We start from the raw sequence: 20,825 nt of genomic DNA, 5'->3' as shown, positions 1-20,825 counted from the left end.
TGTTCCATGTGGCACAGTAGGTCCAAATATATGAATGAAAAGCACTATTTCCTGATAGGAAATGCTTTCCCCCTACGTAATCAGCCTCCTGATTATGACAAAACAAGAGCATTAGAATTTGTTAGGGAAGGCTTGGATTATCTGTGCCCCAGCACCTTGTGGATTATCCCAATTTACATGAATTCTTCTTCCTTAATTTTTTAATCTTAAAAATTTTTATGGATGTAGGGGGTACATGTGTAGGTATGTTGCCTGAATATATTGTGTAATGGTGGAATTTGGGCTTCCAATGTATCCATCACCTGAACAGTGAACGTTGTACCCAATGGAGAATTTTTTAACCCTCACTTGTTTCCCACCCTTTCTTCTCATGGAGTTCCCCGTGTCTATTATTTCCCTCTATACATCCATGTGTACCCATTGTTTAATTGCCTTTTATAAGGGAGAACATAATTAAAAAATTTTTTTTTTTACTTTTCTGTTCACTAACAGTGACTTCTCTGCAGTGCAGGAAGTGGTTGAATCTGGCTTCTCAGACATGACTGGAGCTATTTAATAATGGGTTGGAAGCTTACTTGCATGGGGATTGAAGAGCTTCCTAGAAAAGTACTCCTGTGAGTGCTTGCTTGACTCCAGACAAATCAGCATTTCTGACAGTGGAGTGGAGCAATCTTATAGAAGGCTGTTGGCAAAATTTAATGAAAGTTCTTCCAGAAGAGAGTTCCTATGGGTGAAGTTCCAGACATGTGAGCAAGACTCAGGATACAACTTCTAGTTTATGTAGGGAGGAGGATAGACAAATCTGAGTGCCATATGCTGTCAGTCATCAGGATTTGTCTTTCAGCAAAGTCCCTTTAGCAGAGCAAGAAGATTTTGAGTAAAATGACTAAGAGCTGCCCTACTGAATTATGTCATCTACATTTAACACCATGGCATTGGAGTCATTGCAATAATGTTACACAAAAATGTAGAGAGCTACTTTTCTGCAGTTTGAAAGCTAAAGGCTAGAAGGTCATTAGGGTAGAATTACGGAATCTGGTCCAGGAATGAGGAAGATCATGACACCCAGGAGAACATGGTATATTTGAGGTTAAATAAAATGCATCTTTTTTCCATGTTGCTTATCTCTTCAGCATCTGTATTACCATACTCAGATATGGTTCTTGATTACAAAATAATGTTGATTTTCCTTCGGTCAAATATATATTCAATAATTCTATTAGATTGTTTAGTTTAGATGTTAAATTTCATAGTATGTCTTCTCTGCAGTCCTTATTAGAAGTTTAAAAATGAACTAACAAGAATTTTACTTTTTAACATATTACCTTTCTTTACCATTTACTGCCTATAAAAGTTATTTCTGCCATTAACAAACATTTTCCTTAAAGTTTTTCAAGACTTATGGGTATATGTTATCTCTAAAATATACTAATGTAATTAATTAAATAAGATTAGAACCTCATATAGTTACAATTTGATCTAATATCTCTGACTTCAAAACAGTTTGTGAATATAATTTTGCTTAAGGCTTCTTAAGTGGCTTTTTGTTTATCTCTTTTTGTCATAATACCTAAGAGTGACCCTTATATGCTATACATTTAAATATATTATCTTTAATCTTTTGAGCTATCAGTATATCTGTTTTTTTAAATGAAAAAAACAGATTCAAAGAGGTTACAGAAACCTAGAAAATTGTCACTTTGAATTTTGTCTACAAACTTTAGAGTTTGTAGTTTTTCCCACATGCCACGATTCTTAAATCTTCAGGTAATCCCAGATTACCTAAAGGTTCTAGCTGGCTTTTGCTTTCTGATGTATTTAAGTAACTTCCAGCAACTTGAATAGGAGTCCCACTCCCTCTAGAATCAGATTTCTTTGAACATCAATCAAGAAGAAGCAAAATGAGAAGAAAGTATACTCAGTAGCTTTTTTCTTTTAAAGATAATTGATTAATTTTCTATAGATCTCTGGCCTAATTCAGAGTCAGGCCTTTTGGAATTACTTTAGGCTTGAGCATATGCTTACTTTAATGTTTTATTTTTTATTTATTTTTTGAGATGAGGTCTTGCTATATTGCCCAGGCTGATCTTGAACTCCTGGGCTCAAGTGATTCTCCCATCTCAGCCTCCTGAGTAACTAGGGTTACAGGTGTGTGCCATTGTGCCTGGGTAATTTTCATGTTTTTAAAAAAAGTTCTAAGGAGCCATTTCTAGATCTCAATTTATGAAACTACATCCCGGCTGGGTATGGTTGCTCACACCTATAATCCCAGCACTTTGGTAGGTCAAGGCAGGCAGATCACTTGAGGTCAGGAGTTTGAGACCAGCCTGTCCAACACAGTGAAACCCAGTCTCTACCAGAAAATGCAAAAATTAGCCAGGCATGGTGGTACGTGATGGTAGTCCCAGGCACTTGGAGGCTGAGGTGGGAGAATCATTTGAACCCAGGAGCGGAGGTTACAGTGAGCTGAGATTGTGCCACTGCACTCCAGCCTGATCGATGAAGTGAGACCCTACCTCAAAATAAATAAATAATAAATAAATAAATTGAAAAATTGAAAAATAAAAAACTACATTCTCTATGACATCCAATAAGTAGTACTTTTTGAATCTCTACCTACTGCCTGGGAATGAAAAAAATTAAGCTATTAGAGACTAAACTTGAAAATAGTTGCAAATTAACAAATTTGCTTCTCTTACATGTAATTTTTATATCAGCTTTGTCTTCTAATCAGTTGTCTTAGGTAATGTAATGAATTATGAACTTAAGTAATTGTATCTGTAGGGGGAAAGAATTTCCTATCAGGAAATAGTGCTTTTCATTCACGTATTTAGACTTACTGTGCCACATGGAGCATAGATATTTATGGAGTTTAATTCTATTAAATAATTTTTCCAGTATTCATATAGTATCTTTCTATTTTATTCAATCTCTATGCATCCTAGAAGAGAAATGTTTATAGCATTTAAGGTAAAGAGGGATCTTAACATAATTTGGGGCAGAAATTAATTCTTATCTAGAAGTTTTCAGTTATTAGTAATCTAATCATTCGCTCACATTTTAAGCAATGCAATATGATCATTACACACAGAGTGTAGCATACATTTTTATCTTTTAAAATGTCCAGTTTTCTTTGTTTTTATTTTCTTATCCATGATAAGAAGTTAGAATTCTATAGTCTTTCTCTCTTTCTCTCTTTCTTGATGGAGTCTCACTTTGTCCCCAGGCTGTCACACGGTGGCGTCATCTTGGCTCACTGCACCTTCTGTTCCCGGGTTCAAGTAATTCTCCTGTCTCAGCCTTCTGAGTAGCTGGCACTACAGGCATGCATCACCACGCCCAGCTAGTTTTTATATTTTTAGTAGAGACCCAGAGTTTCACCATGTTGGCCAGGATGGTCTTGATCTCTTGACCTTGTGATCCAGCCGCCTCTGCCTCCCAAAGTGCTGGGATTACAGGCATGAGCCACTGTGCCCGACCCTGAATTATATTGTTTCTTTAAGGGAGTAAGCCCTATGTAGATCTCCGCAAAAAAAGAGAAACTATTTTCATTAATTTGGCAAGACATGGGTTTTACCAGATCTTTGGGAGCTCAGCATGTGGTTTCTAACCCATTTTCCTAAACACTGCTTACAGTCATATAAGAAGTAAAGAGTATATATACAATTTACTTGTAGTTATATATATATATATGTAGTATATATATTGTGTCTATACTATACTATAGTATACTATATATAGTTATATATTATGTCGTATATATATACTATGTTCTGTGTCTATAGTATATAGTATGCATGTATATATATGTATGTGTGTGTATATATATATATAAGCAAATTCATGCCATCTCAAATCTATAGCACCAGATTCTAAAAATTAACAATTCAGATATTTTGTTTTTATGTCAGTAAATTTGCTTTTGTTGGTTGCTAATCTGTTACTATACCAAAAGGTACATTTTGTTAACTATTGTATACCATTTTGTTAACTATTGTATACCAACTATTGTTAACCACTGTATTCACTATATGTGATTTTTTCTGCCTTGGCTTGTTTTCTAATATTTGTCAAAAGCAAAAATGCTGTAATAACATTTGACTGGGCCATTAGAAGCTGGAGTTAAAGTACTGAAATATCTTAGGTCTTTTTTGGAGAAAAATACTGTGGGAAAATTTTCCTGTGCTTTATTTTGTATTTACAGCTACAGTTTAAACTAGAAAATAGAAAGAAGGCCAGGCACGGTGGCTCACGCCTGTAATCCCAGCACTTTGGGAGGATGATGCGAGTGAATCACCTGAGATCAGGAGTTCAAGGCCAGCCTGGCCAACCTAGCAAAAACCTGTCTCTACTAAAAATACAAAACTTAGCTGAATTAGGTGGGCATGGTGGCGAGTACCTGTAATCCCAGCTACTCGGGATGCTGAGGCAGGAGAATCGCTTGAACACAGGAGGTGGAGGCTGCAGTGAGCCGAGATCATGCCACTGCACTCCAGCCTGGGCCACAGAGCAACATTCCATCTCAAAAAAAAAAAAAAAAAAAAAAAATCTAAGACAAAACAAATCAAAAGAAAGTAATTTATTTTGGTTCAATTCATTCACTTTGGAGGACAAAAAAAGAAAAGAAAGAAAGGAATTTATATTTACCTTAAAAATTGCTGATTTCCTTTTAGGATTTCACGAGTTTTTATGTTGATTAGATGATTTTAGCTGTCCTTTAGAGAAATAGATAAAGTTCTTAGAGGAAAAAGATCAATTTGCCTCTCCTATATATTAATTGCTAGAGTTTATAATTAAGGCCATATGTTCATTGTTAGGGATTATTCAGGTGCCACAGCCCTTGGGGTTTCTTTCAGGAAATTAAGAACAATATTGTGATGTTATAAATAAGATTTTCTTTGAACATACACAGTGTTAATATTTTTGAATCAATGCTATTTTTATGATCCATTATGTAAAATGACACTGCTTTACTCTTTTGATTACAATCAATTCTATTACTGTTATATATGGAAACCTTACAGAGTCCAGTGCTACGACAAAGGTCTTGTTTTGTTTTCTACTTGTAATAGAATCTTAGAGTTGGAAAGGACTTGAGAGATCATCCTACCTTCCTTCTTAGTGTAGAATCTCTTCTATAGAGTCCTAGGTAGATTACCACTGATAGTTTCACTGACTACTTCCAAAAACACTGCTTTTTCTAGCAGTTCCTTGCCACTCCGAGAGAGCACTGGCTTTTGCTGGTCTCCTCATCTCCTTTTCTCCCCATCTCCGCAAACACACAAACAAAACACTGCTTTGTCACTTCTACATGTGGTCTTCTTTCTGTCTCTAGTCTAGAGCATTTGTGATGAACTCATATCAATACTAATACAGCCTAAACTTTGACAGATTTTGGAAAACTACTTTGACATCTTTTTGAATTTTCAGAGACTCTAGGCAGGTGGGAAATAGGAATTGTGCCCATGGTTAATGAGTAAGTCAAAATGAAAGAAGTTAGCAGGGATAAACTATAAAGCCAAGCTCATCAATCTAATAACATCCTTTGCTGTTTGCTATAGGAACAGTTTTCCTTTAAATGTAATTAAATGGGAGGTGTAGAACTTTCAGGTCAGAAATGATCATAGGCTTAGAGTTCAAATTCCTCTTTCTATGGTTGGAACAACTGTAGCCAAGTATTTTTAAATGTTCCCCAAATGTCCATGGACTACTGGGGGTCTCAATGGCCTATTAAATTTTCCACAGACAGTGTGAAGGCTTCAGAGGGAAAATGGAACAATTTTGTTCACATATATTTTGTAAATTTTGAGATTTAACATTTTCATAGGAATCTTTTATATCTCAATAAGTATGATATTCTTAAAAATGTGCATGTATGAGAAGAGTTGTGCTAGTCAGTTCATCAAGTGAGGCATATTTACACACACTGTGCTTGTTATCCATGTGCTAAATTTGTCTTTTTATAGTTATTATTATATATTGTCATGTCCTCAATTCATAAAAAGGGATCAATGGATCAAAATTGGCAAACACAGCCATACAAAGGCTTCAGATCCGTGTTACTATAAAATGTGACTCATGGCCTGAGACAAATTAATTAGTAACTGTGATGATTTCACACAGGCAGTTGAAATAAAAGAGGGTGAATCAGCAGTTGAAAAAAAAAAAAGGCTGGTTGCAGTGGCTCATGCCTGTAATCCCAGGACTTCGGGAGGCCAAGTTGGGAGGACTGTTGGTAGCCAGAAGTTTGAGACCAGCCTGGGCAACATAATGAGACCTCATAGCTACAAAAAATAAAAAAAAATTAACTGGATGTGGTGGTATATGCCTATAGTTCCAGCTACTCCAGAGGTTGAGGCAGGAGGATTCCTTGAGCCCAGGAGTTTGAGGTTACAGTGATCCATGATTGTGCTACTGCACTCCAACCTGAGTATGGGTGACAGAGAGAGACCCTATCTCTAAGAAAAAGAAAAAAAGAAAGGAAAAAAATTAAATATTTGAATATTAGATTTAATCAAACTGGCAGTCAATTTGCTTCTAATTTCTGGTGCATTGTCAGTTATGAAACTTTTATATAGTGGCATAAAGCTGTTGACGTATTTCAAGAAAAACAGCGATTTTGCTGGTATACCAACAAAATATTCCAAAAACAATGGTAAAATAATGTTTCCAGGACAAAATTGCTAGTTTAAGAAGAGGGCAGATATACAAATGCTTTATTGAAAACTTCAACTCTTATTAAAAAAAAGTATAAATTAAACTACTATTGAAGTTTTAAATGTAGTTATGATAGTAAAGATAATTACTATGATCAGAAGTAAAGCAGAAAGAACAATTGACAGAATCACTTTGTTGGCTGGGCATAGTGGCTCACGCCTGTAATCCCAGCACTTTGGGAGTCTGAGGCAGGTGGATTACCTGAGGTCAGGAGTTCAAAACCAGCCTGGCCAACATGGTGAAAACTTGTCTTTACTAAAAATATAAAACTTAGTCAGGTGTGGTGGCACATGCTTGTAATCCCAGCTACTCAGGAGGCTGAGGCAGAAGAATCATTTGAACCCAGGAGGAGAAGGTTGCAGTGAGATGAGATTGTGCCACTGCACTCCAGCCCGGGCAACAGAGTCAGACTCTGTCTTGAAAAAAAAAAGTCCCGACAAGGTTGGTTATTGTATCAGCAGTATATAATATGGAAGAACAATTATTGTCTGGAGAGTGCTAGCAGATACTTCACTTTATGGCTGGCTGAGTGAAGTTTTTCAGTATATGTAAGGGACATAAAAGAAGGGAGAAGTGTGTGAGGTTGCTTGTTTTGAATACCAAGCTTCAGAGAAAGTTGAATTCCAATGACATGACAATGACTGTACATGTTATCATGGAGAATGAAAAAGGCTCATTGGTTTACTACCCACAGAATTTTATGTGTAGCAGGGAAGGGCACCTCAAAGTTAATCAGAGAATCCACACATTGATTTAGTCACAGAAAAGAGTAGGTGGTTGATTTAGTGTTCTGGAAAATTGTGAATATAACTAAATGATGACCACTGAAATTGCATACGTTCAGAACTATATAGAGAAATGGGTAGGAGGTAAAAGTATGCTTTTCTGGGGAAAGATGCTCATATACATTTTTTTAATTTCTTTTTTCTTTTTTTTTTGTTTTTTGTTTCTTTTATTTTTCTTTGCTCATATACATTTTAAAAAAGGATTTGACTCTTTCCTAGGGACTGATGATTTTCTGCACTTATCAGAGAGAGAAACCAATGACATATTACAAGGCATATTTAAAAATCACATCTAACATCTATGACAGAACATGAAAAGGGTAGATGATAGAAGAAAGCTATGGCCAATGCTGTTATTGGCCTACCTAACAGTTACTCTTTCCTTTCCCCTCACTTATAGAGCTATCATTTGTTCAGGGTAGCCCCCGGAGATGCATAGCAACTGTTGGAGGTGGAAGGACATACACTTATACAGATTGTATACAACAAAATCGTCCTAACCATTTGCCCCTGCCTGGATCTAAGATAATGATAGTAATTCCATTCCCCTTTGCTTGCAGATAGCAGTGGCCATGTGACACTGCTCTGGCAATGAGATATAGGGTGAGGTATTTGGGGCCTCTGGGAAAGCCTAAGGATGAAAAGCTAATGTACTAAGGATAATAGAAGAGAGATAGAGAGTCTGCATTCTTGATAATACCCCTGAGCCACTGAACCAAGCCCAGAACAATCTCTGGAAGAACTGCTTGTTATATGAGAAAAATAAACCACTCTTTGTTTAAGCCAGCCTTATTGAGTATTTATTATTTGCAGCCAAAACCTTTTTTAAATCAGATACATAAGTACACTAATTATTTAGGAGGAAAATACTTGTCCAACTGTCTAAATAGAGCAGCTATTATCTATTAATATTGATGTTTTTACTCCCGGATTTTTCTGTATGTATCGTGGTACGTAAAATTAGGTTCTTCCCATATCGACATGCAGTGGGCAGCTGGGGAGCTGAGACTTTAACACTGTATCTGGCATGGCTGTGTTGTAAGTAGAGAAAGCAAGTCAATATGAAGTAATTTTTTCATAAGGCCAGAATCATTTGAGTAATATTCCTTTTCTATTGTAAGTAAGGCAGAATGTTTACATTGCTCTACCCAAAGTTTGTAACAACACATTTTTTTCTCTCTTAGGAAATCTCTCCATCCTGACAATTCCAGAATATAGAGCATGTGGAGAGAGTGTACCGCTTTGCCTAACTATTCCAGAGGTTCTCTGACTGGGGAGGTATCCAGGCCCCAAGTTTTTTTTCCCCGAGACTCAAGTTAGGGAAACCTGTTGCAATGGATTGAGGTAGCTCAGACCAAAGCCCAGTTGTAAAGAAAGGTTACAAAGCCGGTGGAGTAAAATGACCAGATGCTTAAAACGGACAGAAGCAATACCTGGGGCCAGAATTAAGAAGAAAACAAAGGGGAATGGTGGTAGACCCTAGAACCTGACCTTCCCAGTCCTCCTGGGAGCTCATGTATACTTGGGGCAATAGCTATGTAAATGAATACAAATTTCTGTAACCTTGAGAACCCTGCCCAGGTTGGTGTGGAGCCATTCTGATTCGAAAAAACACTAAAGAATGCGTAGTTCTTCTCAAGAACAAACACAACAAAGGTAGGAGCCTTACAAAGGGAATCTGCTGAGTGACTCCCTTTTTGGATTGTTAAAATGCTTTTCTATTCATATAGACCTAAAGTTTTTGGTACAAGTTGATTTCCTAGCTAGATATAAGACCTTGGATAATTTGATGAACTACCCTGGATCTCTTCTTCTTCAAGTGTAAAATGATGACTCACTAAAGTTTCTCCTGAAATTTTGAAATGAGGAATGCAATACATTTAATATATGACTTTTTTAAATTGGAAAGTTCTAAAATACAACAATAAGATTGAACTGTTGACTGGGTTAGCACAGATTAAGTTGCCATTTAGGACTGAATGGCACAGAACTGCAAATGCCTACATTTAATATTTTTTAAAGTTCACAGCATAAACTCGTGTTTAAATTTTGCTTTTGTCTGGTGAGAAAGCTTTATCTGACATATTCCATAGAGCCTATCTTTCAAAAGTATTTACATTTTTTTAAGAAGAAAGAATCTTGCCTGGTCATAGATTTATGGATGTCAATTAAATATTATAACACAATTTGTATCCTATTTCATTCATTCCTGTACAAACTCCCTCTAGTGGTCCAAGCTACTTGCTTATTGAACATTCCAGATCCACTTAGTTTCTAGCTGTCTTGTATTGATGCTTCAGTTTGTTCTCTCATAGCTTTTCCTCACCTATTCAGAACAAATATTACTTTTAAATGCATTATTTAAGAAGAGACAAGGAAAAACAGATGAAGGGATGATTTGTGTGCCATTTCAGGGTGGCAGAAAAGGAAACAAGGTAATTAATAAATTCAGCTGAAATTTATTGAACTGTATCTGTGTAGTACTGAGACAGAAAAAGAAAAGCAGGATAGTCCCTGTCCTCAGAGAGCTGACAGTCTAGGTGGGGTTTGTTTTGTCTATCTTTTTTTTCTCCGTGTGGCATGTAGCTTATGGGGCATTCGGAGAGATGTGGGGCTGGCCTGGTAGGGTTTCACACTGGCACCATGGTCATGGGTTTTGGTAGCTGGTTTCTATCTTCACTAGTATCCTCTGAGATGTTTGTGAACCCAGAGGGTTTCCAGTCCATGGTCTATGCTGCCCTCCACAGTGGAGTCCTTTCAGCACACCCATGAGACCCCTGCGGATTTTCTGGCCTTAGTCTCAGTATTTCCTTATCTCTCTGGGGAGAGGGGAATGAGGAGCCTGGGAAACTTCCTGTTGCTTTACTGTGACACTCTGGGGCCATAAAAAAACTTCAATGGGGACCTGTGTCATCCTGTGATGGCTTCATTTCCACTTCACTGCTATCTGCAGATTCAGCCTTGATGGGTGTAGGTGGGGGGCATGTTCCATATCTCCTTCCAAAGGGCTTCCATACTTAACTATCTTGCGTTTCCCTCTGGATTTCCTTCCCTCCCCAAACTCTGAGGACCAGACTGAGGCCAGGGGTGAAGAATCACACAGACATTCTGCCAAGACTTTTGACTAAAAGAGCCAAATTAGTGTCTGTCCCTAGTTCTTTCCTGAAACTTCCCTCCTGCCCCCTTGGAGTAGTGCTAGTGTCAGTCTCATGGCCTGGATAGGAGACGGTAGTAGGAAAAATATATCAGTTATTTCCTTCCTTGTCCCAAGACAATGGATGTTCCAGCAGGAGGGGTGTTAGCTTTGTCAAAGCTGCACAAAGGTTAAGAAGAATGAGGGGGAAAGTGGGAAATGATGTTTCGTTTTGAGATTATGAAGCCATTAGAATCCTTAAGAAATAAATTTCCAGCCTCTGGGGATAGAGGAGAAGTGGCATGAAGGCACAGGGTGTGTAAGCAATGAGCAAAGAGACCCACATTTATTGAGCACTTATTATGAACTAAGCACCGTTTTAGGTTCTTGGATGAATTAACTCATTTAGTCCTAAAAACAAACTTATTTTCTCCCGCCTATAGTTACAGATGAAAAAGCAGAGGCACAGACAGGTTCAGTGATTTGTCCAAGGACACACAGGTGGTAAAGGGAAGAGGCAGCCTGGTTCCTGATCCCTACCTGCTGCTGCAGTGTGTGGGGACCTGGTGGCAAAAGATCAGAGCATTAGCTCAAGAGCGGAGCAGGACCCAGAGATTATTTTAGAATAAGAATACTTGAAGAACTGTACAGAGTAGAGAAGGAACTGGTGGAGTGGGAGGAATACTTACATTATAATAAACATTCATTCACTCACTAACACATAAGAGAGAGAAAAGAAGATATGATAGAAACAGCAGGTATGAGAGAAGACCAAGGAAGGAAGTAAGCCTGGGTACAGTGTGAAGACGCCTATCCCTCCGAGACAGCTGCAAGGACACATCTGAGTGAAGGTACTGAGCAGCTCTGGGCTTTGAAGAAAGAGGGTGTCAGGACAGCTGCAGACAGAAGAGGCTAGGAACCACGCATGAGATGGCTGATCTTAATGCGTACTGATCATGTGGGCTGAGAGCGAGAAAACGGAGACTCTCAAGGCTCTAAAAGCTTTCTGCAGCAGCTTCTTTAAAAAAAATTTTTATAGGCCAGGTGTGGTGGCTCACATCTGTAATCCCAGCACTTTGGGAGGCTGAGGCAGGCAGATTACAAGGTCAGGAGTTCAAGACCAGCCTGACCAAGATGATGAAATCTCATCTCTACTAAAAATACAAAAATTAGCTGGGTGTGGTGGCATGCGCCTGTAATCCCAGCTGCTCGGGAGGCTGAGGCAGGAGAATTGCTTGAACCCAGGTGGTAGAGGTTGCAGTGAGCTGAGATCATGCCACTGCACTCCAGTCTGGGCAACAGAGTGAGATTGTCTCAAAAAAAAAAATCACAATATTTTTATATCTAGAGAAAGAGTCTCATTATGTTGCCCAGGCTGAATTTGAACTCCTGGGCAAGTGATCCTCTTGTCTCAGCCTTCTGGGGAGCTAAGACTACAGGTGTGTGATACCACACCAAGCTCTGGAGTAGCTTCTGTGAGGAATACATTAAGGAGTTAAACAGAAAGCAGGGAAAAATGGCTGAGTCATGTTCAAGTTTTTCTTCTTCTTCTTATCCTACTATGTACTAGACACTATACTATGTGTACTATATGTACATTGTTTACTATTAGCCCTGCATGATAAAGATTATTACCCTCATTTAACTGAGGAGGAAAGTGACAAGCAGAGAATTTAAGTAATTTGCTCATTGTTACTCAATAAGGTAAGTGGTGGAACTTATACTCAAATTTAGAGGTTATGACACTCAGGGGACTTTTCAGCCCAGCACAGGCAGCTGTGGCATAGGGCACCAAGGGATGATGCTTGAGGCTGTGAAGATGAGTGAGATGGCCAAGGGCAACCGGTAAGAGGCTGGAGATGAGGGCCTGCTTGTCGCCAGTCTAGGAGTGTCTCCTACCCAACAGCAGAGTAGAATGAACCTACAGTAGGCCCCATCAACACACTTTGTATCTTTCTCATGAGTGTCTTGGTAACTTGAGAGCTGAAAAAATAGAAAAGAGGCAGAAGAGTTGGGGACTGATGTGTAGACAATGGCTAGGAGGGTAAGACATCCTGGAGGGGAGTCCTGGCAACTTCAAGCCCTCTTGAAGTGTAGTAATGTGTTATATCACTTCAAGTCAGTTGACATTCAGCACCTGATATGATTTGACTGTGTCCCCCCCAAAATCTCATCTTGAATTATAATCCCTATAATCCCCACAATACCCACGTGTCCTTTGCTGTTCTCATGATAGTGAGTGAGTGCTCATGAGATCTGATGATTTTATAAGTGTTTAGTAGTTTCTTCTGCATTCATCCTCTTTCCTGCCACCTTGTGAAGAAGGTGCTTGCTTCCCCTTCCCCTTCTGCCATAATTGTAAGTTTCCTGAGGTCTCCCAGCCATGTCGAACTGCCAATTAAGCCTCTTTCTTTTATAAATTACCCAGTCTTGGGCAGTTTTTTATAGCAGTGTGAAAACGGACTAATATGGCACCTTTGAACTTTAAACCTTTGGTCTCAATGCTTTTATTGTGTAAAGAAAAGTCTTGACCCATTTGATTCCTTTCTCTGAATTTTTTCAACCTTCTTTGAGATCACACCGCAGAGTGGGACAGCATAGGTTTAGTAGCCGTGTACATTTTTAGTAGCAAAGTCTGCATCTTCAGAACTGGTTGGGAGTATATTTTTCTAAAAATTCTGTTGTTGATGTCTATTTTCTTCTCACGGCCATGTAGATGAACACATTCTCACCCTCTATTTTACCTTTCTAAACAAAATAAAATATGATATCTGTTCAAAAACATTTAATAAGGAAAAGGAAAAGCCAGTTTGAAAAAAAGGTCAGCAAGATGCAGGAAAATGTGATATTTGCTGAAAGCTCCTGTCAGAAGAGTGTGAGTAATGTAGATGGGCCAAGGGAAACAAGATACAATTAAGATGAAATTTATTCCCCCACATTTGCTAAAATGTGAGTTTATGAATCCTGAGAGGTAGGAGACCAAATTAGATCTAATTGTGTCTTATTTAACTTGGCCTTTTAAATGGGTAATCCTTGGCTGTCTCTGCAAATATCACACTTTTGTCAAACTGACCGGACTCTAATATGTTTTTCTTTGTGTAAATGCAAAGTATTTTCTATCATTCAATAGTAACTCAACTAATAAAGTTTTCACCTTTAACTGGAGACTATGCTCTAATGGAAACCATATTATCAGTGGAAAGAGTCCCATTACTTATGATCATATTCTAGCTCAAATAGTTCACACAGCAGGACATCTAAAGAGGCCCAGAAAAATAGTCTAAGAAATATTACTTTTGCAAATATTCACACACTCAGTTCAAATATAATGTAAAAATAAGAGACTAGGTTATCCAGCTAAATAGATGTTTATGATTAGAAAAGAAACTTTGAAAGATTATCATCCATAAATATCTTCACTAAAGGGATAAGAGAGGTGGGCAAAGAGTTGAACTAAAGAAAAACCCCAAACAAACATAGTTCTCAAGCTAATTGTCTTAGGTTTATATTGAAATACATAATATTTGTTGAAGAAGATTCAACTTCCTAATTTTATTTTTTTTTGTCAGAGTGTCCATGACATTCTTGAGGCCTTGGCTCAAGGTGACCAAGATTCTAGTCTACACTGGGCCATCAACTCACAGAGTGCACTTAGGCAAATTGCTTGTTCTCTCTGGACTCCATTCCCCACCTGAAAATGAATGTTTTGAACTAGGTGACTGCCAGATTCTTTTCCAGCTCTAACCATATATAACTTGATTTGAGTTTGAGCCTTGGTGAATAATATGAAGCTGAGTTAAACCTGAAAAGAAAAGATAGTTTCTTGTTGTGTCTGGTTTTGTTCTTTTTTAGCTTTAAAAAAATCTTTAGGAGACCATTCCCTGAAGATACCAATATGTCATGTCCTAGGAGAGCTGGAATTGACCTGGCTCCTTGTGGGAAATGCTTCAGTGATGGATGGAAGCCGAGGGGAGAGGGGACCAAAACGAAGGCAGGAGGAACAAGGTGGCTGAAATGTTTGGTTCTGAGGATTTGTGATTGTCATTCACTCACACGGACTGAACTCTCACTTGCCTGTCTTCCTGGGGCTTGTGTAAGAACATCCTGCAGAAAAATGTTAACAATGTGAGTGACCTTCACTGTGTTTAATGATTCATTGATTGTAAAAGATGTTTTACCTGGGATAACAGTGTGTATTCCTGGAGCCTAAAGTCACTGACCTGGAAGGGGCCCTCCAGAAGCGTGCTAAGTGGACAAAGGAAGCCTGGCTAGAGTTTATATTTGTCTAACTAGATAATTGAGTGAACTAAAAGGTCTTTTACTATCCTTATGTGGATTATGTGCTTTGTAGGGTATCCAGAGTCATTATTAAAACCATGTGTATCCCTGTCTCACTTCTGAGCACCTTCTCTGAAATCAATCCATATGCTCAGGAATGCAAACCACACTCATTTTGGAGTCAGTGTAAACAAACATAATTACAAAGATAATTAAGGAGGCAAATTTACTTCATAAGTTTCTAATACCTTCTGCATTAAACAGAAATGACTTTTAGCTGTTTCCATCTATTCATTGTTTAGATCTGATTTTCCTGGAAGAACAAGTTTGAATCTCAACAGGCTTGATCTAGTCCCCCATCTCCATGTTCCCCAGAGTGACAGGTAATTCATGGAAATTACTGTCTCAGCATTTTAAATACATCCTCCTTTAGACTGAAGTCAAGATCATCTCATATAAAAAAGAGTGTACGTAAAACCCACATTTGAGAAATGGTACAGAGTGAGCAGAAACTCTCACAGAATTTATGAGTCAAAAATATTTTTGTTATAAGGGAAAAAGGGACTTGCAGTTGTGCTCTTGATTATAAAAAGAAAGGAAATCAAATAGCTTTGAAATTTTTCATTAAAACCTTATTTTAATATATTCTTGCCACAACATAAGGACTTATGTAAACTAAGTAAAATTTCATGACTCACACTGAGTTGTATATTGTATCATCTTCTTGTGTTCATTGCTATTTCTTTCTTTTTTTTTTTTTTTAATTTGACACAGAGTCTTGCTCTGTTGCCCAGGCTGAAGTGCAGTGGCATGATCTCAGCTCACTGCAACCTCCGTCTCTTCAGTTCAAGTGATTCTCCTGCTTCAGCCTCCCAAGTAGCTGGGATTATAGGCACGCCCCACCACGCCAGGCTAATTTTTGTATTCTTAGTAGATACAGGGTTTCACCATGTTGGTCAGGCTGGTCTGGAACTCTTGATCTTGTGATCTGCCTGCCTCGGCCTCCCAAAGTGCTGGGATTATAGGCGTGAGCCACTGTGCCTGGTCCCATTGCTATTTCTTAAAGCTAGAAATGCCTTACTTATTTCATGCTACTACAAAAATGTGGACCACAGTACCAATGCTTTCTTGTGGCCAGAGACATTTTAAGTATTCTAAATACCTAAGTATTTCTAACATATTCTACCTAATACATTCTAAAAGAATATTGCTAAAATATTCTTTTAGAAAATATTACTATATTGATAAAATATGAATGTGTAACCTATGGGAGCAATTTTTATAAAACAATATTTTAGGATAATTTAAGAATGTCACGTAACTCTTTTAATAGTCATTTATTTAATATTCTTTTTCATTCTACTGTAGGTATAAAAATTCAACTAGTATGTTGATGTCCTTTATGTTTTACTTTAAAGGTATTAAAATGCAGTTAATTTTTGATTATACAAGCAGGAAATGAATACATTCTTGTGGTAAAAATTAAAACCCTGAAGATATAGTCCTTTTTGACTAGCACCTAGAATCTAGGTCTCCTTCCCAGATGACGTTTGTACTTCTATCTGCATAGTGTACATCCTCCCAGATCATTGTCTCTACCTATATAATTCCTGGTAAAATATAGTGTATTTTGAGATGTCTTTATTCTATTTATTTGTTTATTTTGAGGCGGAATCTCACTCTGTTGCCAGGCTGCAGTGCAGCGGCACAATCTCGGCTCATTGCAACCTCCACCTCCCAGGTTCAAGCGATTCTTCTGTCTCAGTTCTCCTGTCTCAGCCTCCCAAGTAGCTGGGACTGCAGGTGTATGCCACCATGCCCAGCTAATTTTTTTGGGGGGGAGGTATTTTTAGTAGAGGTGGGGTTTCGCCATGTTGGCCAGGATGGTCTCGATCTCTTGACCTCGTGATCCGCCCGCCTTGGCCTCCCAAAGTGCTGAGATTACAGGTGTGAGCCACCATGCCCGGCTGAGATGTCTTTAACATAACTGGTATGAAATGGCTGTTATTCTATAGCTTGCTTTCTCACTTAATATGTCTTGAGGAGTTTTCCCATTTAGTACATATAATAAACTTAATTATTTTAAACTGTTGCTTGGTACTTTATGATACAGCTATTATAAAATTTATTTTCTATTCTAATTTTGATAGACATTTAGGTTGTTTTCTTTTTTTTTACGATGACAAAGAATTCTGCAATGAATTGTCGTATTTCTCCTTACAACTTTGAAGTCTGAGCAGCATCCTAAATGGTTTTGCATTCTTCTGTGTAGCTTTGATACCAGCCAATTCTAAGTTCCTTAATGATATAGTTTGGTGGTGTCCCCACCCAAATCTCATCTTGAATTATAGCTCCCATAATTCCCGTGTGCGTGAGAGGGACTCGCTGGGAGATAATGGAATCATGGGACCAGTTTCCTCCACACTGTTCTCATGGTAGTGAATAAGTCTCAAGAGATCTGATGGTTTTAAGTCTACTGAGACTGGCTTCCTTTCACCAGCAAAAAGACAAAGCCCTTCAAGGAGAAGTCTTTAGGCCTAATTGCCTCATTTTTGCCTGGAACATGGGTGTGATTTCTGGAGGTACACCAGCCACTGCAGGGCTCTGTTCATGAAAGTATGCCAGGATGCAGAGCAGGAAGAGAGAAAATTTCTGGTGAGGTTGGGCATGGTGGCTCCAGCATGGGCAACAGAGTGAGACTCTATCACACACAAAAAAGGAAATTTCTGGTGGACCCTGGTACATCTACCCTACAGAACGGTTCCTCTGTGTGTGTGTGTGTGTGTGTGTGTGTGTGTGTGTGTGTATTTCCGTTTGTGAAGCTGTTCTCATAAGCCATGCAAGGACACTGAGGTGAGAATTGGGAGAAAGGAAGCAGCTAGAACTCATGGGGATGGAAGCTGACCCCTCTATGCTTTCAAGGCTGTTATCCTTGTGTGTTTCTGACAAGGAAAACTCCATGCTCCAACAGAAGGGAATGGCGCTGTGCCTGGTTTCTCTTCTTTGGTTTATGTGATTAGAGGTTCTTGGTTTCTGGAGATGGAATCTAGACATTCCACCAGACATGCTTCTGGGAAGCCATTTTTGTACCTTTCTCTACACTGTGCATTTCCTTCAGACGATCATAGAATAGTATTCAGGTTGACAAGTATGTGGGCTCTTTACCTCAAGAGACTGATTTAGTTCTGGACCAAGTGCATGGTCAGCTACTTGAATGAATATACTCTCATTCTCTTTGGTTTTTTCTTGTGCTTGTCTTGGTTAAGAAAAATGTCTAAGAAGACACATTACAGAAAATGCTTTGGTTTTCTCACGCATAAAAATTTTCCCTTATTTTGCACTTCAGACAACATATATTCATGTTTTTCTGCATAACTTGTGGGTATTGGGACAAAAAGGAAAAAGAAAAAATGGGCCTAAGCAAAGCATAATAATAATGCTAGCAAAATACGAGTGCTATTATTTGAGCTTGCAGGTTGTACCCTGCGTAACTCTAGGGTGTGGCATTCACATAGATTTTGATGTGACTAACGTTCCTTAGAGCTATGCAACCCAGTAGCCTTGCAACTAACCACTTCAATAGCATTTACCATGTGTTATGCACTATACTAAGAACACTGTACTTAATTAATCTTTACCACAATCCTAATATCCTCATTTTACAAATAAGGAAACTGAGGTGCAACAAACTTCCAGGTCAAAGAAATGGCAGAACTGAGATTTGAGATCACGTTTGGTTTCAGAGTGGGGCTCATAACCACCCTATCATACTGCCCTTGAACTACCTAAATCAGACCCAAGGGAACATTCTGCATTCACTTATTCATTACTCCAAGATTATTTTTCAGTTGTTCAGGGCATCGTGCTAGGAGCTGGAGTAAGATGGCTCAACAACCCAGTTATGGGCCCCAAATAAGAACATTGTAGAATTGCCTTTTCCTGAGGTTTTGAAACAGTGTGTTGTCATGGATTTTTGAGGTGACCTAAAGAAAGGAGATGGTCTGGCTGATTGTCAGAGTACTTCTGAGGCACAGGAGCCATGCTGGGATTTGATTCATGAAACACTAAATGCCCCTTGCTTCAAGACTTACTGTCCTGGATCCAAAGTGAAAAAGTATGACTCTTACCTCCTTCCTTGTCCATATCTTCCTCCTCCTCCTCTTCTTCTAATTGGATCTCTCTTGCCTTCTCCTCCTGGCATCTCTCTGTGCCCATGTATGTTCATCTTGTTGCTTGAAAGGGAACTAAGAAGAATAATCCAAATCTTCCCTATTAGAGAAATGTGTTAATTCAATCATCTCATTAAATTTGTAAAAACAATGCTAAATGAGATAAGTAAATGTTTTACTTCTAAAGATAGAGACTCCATTGTATTTAATTAAACAAATTGAATGACCTAAACTCACTTTTTTATGGTCAAATAAGTCAGATATGAGCTAAATGAACTCACAGAGGAGGCAGTGTAGGAAAAGAATGGAAACTTTTAAAGAGGCAAAAATCCATCTGTAATCACCATGTTCCTTGTGTGTTATAGTCACAGGCCAAAGAACTTCTCAGTGAACATATTTTTCCCCTTATGCTGATCTATGTTGACAGCCACCCATGGACACTAATTTTTTAAGGGTAGACTGTGGCTTGAAAGAGGTGGAGGCAACCCTGTACTATATTTCACTGAAGCATGTTTGCCATGAAAATAACTGTTATTGCTGTTGCCACTCAATGGTCAATGCCTTACAGTATGAAGAGGGGGAGTTACATAAATTATGTTTATACCAGGCTTCTTGAAACTGACAAGGTGGAGGTGAGGGGTGGTGGGGAAACCCAGGTTAAATTATCCTCATGTTCAGTAGGTGTTGTTAGGGGGAAAAAGCCGAAATGGCAGTGCACACTAGGGTGCAAATGTAAGCAATCTTTAACCTAGTCTGTTAATAAAGAGCAAGGTTTGCTTGCTGGTGCCCCAGTAAGCCATGCCTCATAAGCATTGTGGTTTCCAAAATTATTTCAAGTTAGGCACTGCTACAAGTAAAATATGCTGCTGGCTGTGAAATAATGAGAGGGATAATAAATATATAAAACTTGGAATCTCCTGATGAAAAATGAAAGAGATTTTATGAACCCAACCAGTCAACTCAGATGAAAAACCCCCAGTGTGCTCACCATGATTAATGCCCTGGCCTTCCATGGGAGAAGCTCAGATTCAATTTCCTATTCTGATATCTTGTTCTGGAGGCAGCTATAGTTGGGATCGTTACAGAGATAGTGAGTTCGTCTAGTGCTGGTAAATGTGTGGCTCGAAGGTCCTGGTGGGAGAGATTGAGAGGTCAAAGCTGTGGTGTGTCAGTGTGTACCCAAGAATAATGACCATGTGTCTCTACAGAACCTGGTGCAAATATTAGAGGGGACATTTAGTGGCAGTATATTGAACTTTGATATATCAATACAGACTACTTCTGTTAATTATCCTTCTGCTTATCATGACCCTGGGTGGTAGTTGAACGGGTCTTACCAGATCGTCTAACAGACGAGGAAACAACAGGCTCAGGGAGTTATGCCTAAGGTCACGTGATTGGTAAGAGGTGGAGCCCAGAGGAAAAGCTCCATTCTACTGCTGGTGCAGAGCACTTTCCGTGAATCTCTTTAGTGTTACTGTTTCCCTAACTCACTGTTAAACGCACATGCACATGCACACATACACTTACACATGCACTCCGTGGGGTACTAACACATCAGGCATCCTGTCTAAATTAATTTATTTCATGAGATCATTTCTCCACACTCCATTTCACATTGCCTGTGGAGACATAAACTTAGCCTTGAGTAAAAGAATGAGGACTTTGGTCCCTAATTTGGCCCTAAATGTCACGCAGAAAATGTTTTCTTAACTCAATGTGAGCCCTGGAAGGCTTGTTTGC

The sequence above is a fragment of the Aotus nancymaae genome, unplaced genomic scaffold (assembly GCF_030222135.1).
Source record: "Aotus nancymaae isolate 86718 unplaced genomic scaffold, 86718_ANA_hifiasm-v0.15.2.pri h1tg000064l_0, whole genome shotgun sequence".
Classification (NCBI taxonomy): Eukaryota; Metazoa; Chordata; class Mammalia; order Primates; family Aotidae; genus Aotus; species Aotus nancymaae.
The sequence above is the reverse complement of the archived record's forward strand: the minus strand, read 5'-3'. Positions refer to the sequence as shown.